The 5,559-nt window shown below is 39.0% G+C and overlaps 1 pseudogene across 1 annotated transcript; it reads right to left on the reverse strand.

The window, feature by feature from the left end:
• Positions 1–852: 852 nt before the first annotated feature.
• Positions 853–4,270, reverse strand: Gm8979 (predicted gene 8979; annotated as a pseudogene). Its single transcript, NR_030719.1, has one exon. The product of NR_030719.1 is annotated as a predicted gene 8979 (transcript).
• Positions 4,271–5,559: the final 1,289 nt, after the last annotated feature.

A 5,559-nucleotide genomic window follows, 5' to 3' on the forward strand; every position in this document is an offset into this window, starting at 1 on the left:
ATCAGCCCCCAAACGCTGACACCATTGCACAAATTAGCAAGATATTGCTGAAAGAACCCTGATATAGCTGTCTCTTGCGAGGCTATACTGGGGCCTAGCAAACAAAGAAGTGGATGCTCAGAGTCAGCTATTAGATAGATCATAGGGTCTCCAACGGAGGAGCTAGAGAAAGTGCCCAAGGAGCTAAAGGGGTCTGCAACCCTATAGGTGGAACAACAATATGAACTAACCAGTATTCCCCCCCCCCCCCCCCGGAGCTCGTGTCTCAAGCTGCATATATATCAGAAGATGACCTAGTCGGCCATCAGTGGAAAGAGAGGCCCAATGGTCTTGCAAACTTTATATGCCTCAGTACAGGGGAACACCAGGGCTAAGAAGTGGGAGTGGGTGGGGGAGGGTTTGGGGGACTTTTGGGGTAGCATTGGAAATTTAAATGAAGAAAATACTTAATTAATTAAAAATAAAAAAATTGCAAAAACACATACAAAAAAAAAAAAACAACAAAAAATAAGAAATACAGGAGAATAATACTCTTCCATAAGAACAAAAACAGAAAACAACCAAAGCAAAAAAAAAAAATCAAAACAATAGAATATTAACATATTTAGTATATATGGATAAAGCATTAGATAATAAATCAGAGAAAAGTAAAATCATTTTCATAGAAAATCTTCAAGTCTTGCAATAGTAGCTAATTTACTTTTACTTATTTAATTTATAATGTAACCTCAATTGATATGAGGATGTTGAAGGCTAGCTATGTCAATGATCCAAGGAGGGCATCTGTGATTGTAGACAATGTAAAGCAGGCACATGCTCACACACTTGGTAGATGAAGCAAGTTCCAACAAGTGAGCTCTAACAACTTTATTTTTCTCTTAGCCTTTTAACACCATCTAAGACAAAGTTCTCTATGTCTGACAAAAATTACCTCATAGCCATGAGTGCAAGTTTTCTAAAAACAATCACAAAACACATGTTCTTCAATAAGACAATAAAATCATCACACAAGAGGAGATTACAACAGGAGTATTGATTGTGTATTTCTCTTTTGAAACTCATACCTAAGCATTTCTCATCTAACGTTCTCTCATCTTTTTCTCCATAGCAAACCTAAAGCCATACTTCTTTTGTTATTGATTAACAATGTTTAAGCAAGCCAAGTCTACAGTAGCGAGTTTTCCATATGCTTAGATGATGATCAATCTGTATTTACAAAGAAACAATCCCTCTTACATCTTATTTTTGAAGTCTTGTTCAGCAAGACTGGATAATCATCTATTCTCTATTCTATACTAATAATCGAATTATTTACTCCTTGTTCATTACCTTGCCTTTTTATGGTGCCCACCAAAACCTGTGACTATGTCTCTAGATCACAAAATCCAGGAACTCAGACCCAACCTAGAATGAATGTTTTGAGCATTAACTTGTCCCAAGCCTATTTTCTTCTTCCAAGTACAATCACATACTTGCAGTACATGAAAGCTCACTGTACTCCTTTTCAAACCTATGTAGCTCTCATTATCCTACAAGGGAAAGGTCACATTCTGCTCTTAATTCTAACTTTATCATATCTATTTAGCAGAACAAATTAAGCCATCTCCTTAAACTTTCTATCATTAACCCTAGTGCCTAAAACTATTTAAATCAATTCAGAAATTCTATAAAATCATTAATTCATCTAAACAGTCTTATTTTATGAAAGTTTAACTTCATATTGGTCTGCAGAAAAATTGCCCAATAGAGTGGGCCATCTCGAGGAAGCTCAAATGTCTACTGCAGATCCTCCTGCATGGTGTTCTCCATTAGGCTCCCTTGGCTGAAGTAAAATTTCTGTAGCCCATCTAGTGTTCTGTCTGTGGCAGTTATTATTTTTTTAAGTCATTCAGGACTTCTTGCTTTGTGATTTTGGTCCATAAATCTGGAATACTACCTTTCCCTGTAAATTTTTTGCCATAATTGTGTTCTAGCTTTGATCTGAAATGACAGACAAACCATTTCCAATATGGCTGGGTAGATGAGTCTGGGGTGATGCTCCATGTGGCATAATCACCTCCTGCGTCTCGATATTTCTTGTATTTGTATCTCCAGCGGTCATTTAAAATGAAGCAAATATTACTTGCTACATTACTAGTACAAACATTAATGTCGAACTGGTCTGTTTTATGCCAATGCCAACCACTGACAGCCTGAGGACGGTGGAATGGCACACTGTGGTCTCCTTCATGCTGGGGAATGGTGTTTGTACAAATTGCCTTACAAAAAGGACACTGTTTCCAACAGCCACAGAGATGTTCAGAGAGAATTTCCTCAATGTCAGGAACAATTTCATCTATGTGCTTACTTGAACAATCCTCTTCTATTTCCCTCATTGCAGGATCCAAAGCTTTGCTCATGGCTTCTTTGAGGAACTCAGTATCCATTAGCTCCTGGTGCTCTATGTTTACCAGGTCTCTCCTTGGGAAGACCAGGTTGCTCCCTAGGTGGTCACAGAACAAATCCAGCCAGCCAGATGCAGTGCTGCCTTTAGCTTTAGCTACCTTTGTGGACTTATGAATGGCAGACAGGATGGTATTCTTGATGTCACCTAAACTTATGTTTAAAAAAGTTTTTATTTTTTCACTCTCTTTTTCTGAACAGTATCTTTTAATGTGGTCTCTAATATAATCCCTGAAAAATTCCTCTGGCCTTTGAATGTATTTCCAGTATTTATCAAAATTTTCTTCTTCTGCTAGAGAGTAGAGAATATGTTTCTCCAGGTTAGCTCTGTTTCCATTGAATTCAGGGCAGGTGGCTCGCATGTCTCCAGCTATTTTTTGAACCATTATTTTCCGTATGCTGGCAGAGATAGCAGGACTGAGCTTGAGCCATAGGAAGTCAACAAAGGAAGTGATTGAAGTGGCACCTTGGCAGGAGATCTTAAAACTCATAAAGAAATCATCTTTCTTTCTCTCCAGATAGTTCACAGGGTCATTTGCAGTCTTGAATGCCTCGTGCATTTTCTTGAAATCCTTGGATGCTCTTTGGAATAAGTACAAGGATAAGTCAAAGACATAGTCTCTGGTAAATGTGTAGTCTCCCTCACAGGGTTCAGATTTCAGCTCATTTTCTATGATCTTCAAGATTTCATGAAAGTAATTGTGACTGTAATCATGCTTTTGCTTCCAAATGTTTGTAAGTGTTTCTGTAAATTTTAACTGAATGTTGTTGGTTGTCTTTTTGATGGATTCAACATGACAGGTTTCTAAACTCTTTCTAAGTAAAAGGTATTTCTTTTTCATTTGAATATGTTTGTCATACATGATTTCAAACTTTTCTCTAGACTTTATTTTTAGTCTTTCCTCAATATTTTTGTCCTTCTTGAAATATTCCAGAAGGATATTTTCAGAGTCCAAATCAATGTTAGGCTCTGTGACATGAGGAACATTGGAAGATACATCATAAATCCAACTTGTCCAAAGTTGACTGAATTTCTCCTGCAACTCTTCATCACTTAATTCCTTACCCTTCAAATTTAAAGCTAACTTTCTGCTCCTCTCTAACAACTGCTTTTCATATTGTGACTTTTGGTTATCAAGTATTTCTTGGCTTTTTTTAAGACTGATATGTTCATTGCATTTCCGTCTGGTGTCTGAAATAAGTGCATCTTTAAGGATTAGTAGCTTGTGTTCAAAATTTGCTTTCCACTGAACCAATATTTCACAATCTGGGTCTTCTGCAAAATATTTGTCAAATTCTTCTTTGATGGTTTTAAGTTTCCTGCTAAGTGGATCCTCTAGTAAATTAGATGTGAGTGTCAGGATTTTTCCATTTTGAATCTGATTGTCAAGCTGATTCTGTAAGTCCAGTACATGACTCCTTAGCTCCCAGGTCCATTCATTATACTTTGTTTCCAGTTTGCTCATGGCTATGACCTCTTGGGTGTTCCTGAAACTGAAAATGAAGTTTTCACTGACAAGGGCTTTCCACAAATCTTGAACTCTGAATTTGAAATCTGATATTTTCAAGATCCTTCCCCTAGATTCCTGCTGGGCAGTTGAAAGAATTTCATTCCTTAGTTCCTGGACATTGTAGCTATAGCGAGGATTGGGAGGAGCCATTGGGGGATTGCCATCCCATAGGTGAGCAAAGTAGTAGACATGTCGATTGGCATCAAACTTAATTACATCACTGAAGCGGGTTATGTTGGAACACTCTTCCAACTCAGCAGCCAATGCAGTCATTTCATCCAGTTTCTGCTCCAGTCTCCTCCGTCCTTCCATAGTTTGGTCTTTTGCTGTAACTTCTCCCACATTCTGATGGACAAAGAGGCAACTGGGGGAGATTTTCACTTGTTTCATTCTCAGAAATGCTTGAACGGATATTTGTAGAATGTCCTGAATGTCTGAGGGATTCTCCCCAAAAATATTGATCAGAGTCAAGTTTCCAAGGCCAATGACTAATGTTGCCAACTCATGGTCCCAATTCTGGGATTTGTTGTTGAGTTCTGGAGCCCGAAGTCCTTCTGTGTCTACAACAAGCACATATTTAATGCCTAGTTCTTTTGCAAATGTCTCTTCAACCTTCAGGAGCTGCATATAGGCTCCCTTGGTACTGACTGGTCCTTCCTGCACTGACTGTGAACTGCACACCAAACAGGGTATTCAGCAGGGTAGACTTCCCTGAGCTCTGCAGGCCAAGGACAGAGAGAACAAACAACCTTTTGTCTCCAACTTTCTCTGTGATCTTGTCAAAAATAGCTGCTACCCACCTTAGAGGCACATATGAAGCATCCCCATCCATCAGCTCAATGGGAACACCAGCTATCATCAGGTCTGCAGCAATTTGAGGGAGGCAGAGAAAAAGGCTATCTCTAGAGGAGGAAGTTTCTTCCAGAGCTTCATAGATCTGGCCAACTTCTCGGAGAAGGTGCTCAATTACTAAAGTACAGTCATGAATCTCTACGGAGATGGCTTCTATCTGATTCTGCCAGAGTTTCAGGGAGTTGCTCTTCTGTGCTGTTTGCTTTTCTGTTTGTATCCTTAACCACAAAGATCTCTGCCTTTCATGTAATTTTTCCAGGTGATCTATTGTCAGGTTGTCAAAAAACAGAGTCAGCCACTGTAAAAAGTAGAGTTTGTTATGTGCATCTGAATAATCTTGGAGGAGTTCGAGAACAGAGCGCATTAAATCATTGAGAGGAAAGGCTTTTTCCAACTGCTGACGTCGAATTATTCTTTTCTCTGTTTCAATCTCACTCTTGTGTTGTTCAATGCTCCGATTCCCCTTTTCTCTCAGATGATAGAATTCTTTGTCCTTCTTACACCAATGGTGCCAAAGTTGTCCTTGAAGGGGTAGTAAATTTTCTTTTGTCTGAGATAACTTGTATTCCTCCAGGAGGGCCATTATAGTCTGAGCCTTTTCTTTGGCTTCCTTGCAGTCTCTCTGGTCTTCATCAATAATGAATCCTAGCTCTCGAGCTGTCTGTGAACAGTCCTCTAAACTGAGAGCAGTGTTAGAGAGCACTAGAAAACGTTTGATGGCTTTGGTGAGCTCCTCTGTTAATTCTGCCTCATT

This window comes from Mus musculus, chromosome 7, assembly GCF_000001635.26.
Source record: "Mus musculus strain C57BL/6J chromosome 7, GRCm38.p6 C57BL/6J".
Classification (NCBI taxonomy): Eukaryota; Metazoa; Chordata; class Mammalia; order Rodentia; family Muridae; genus Mus; species Mus musculus.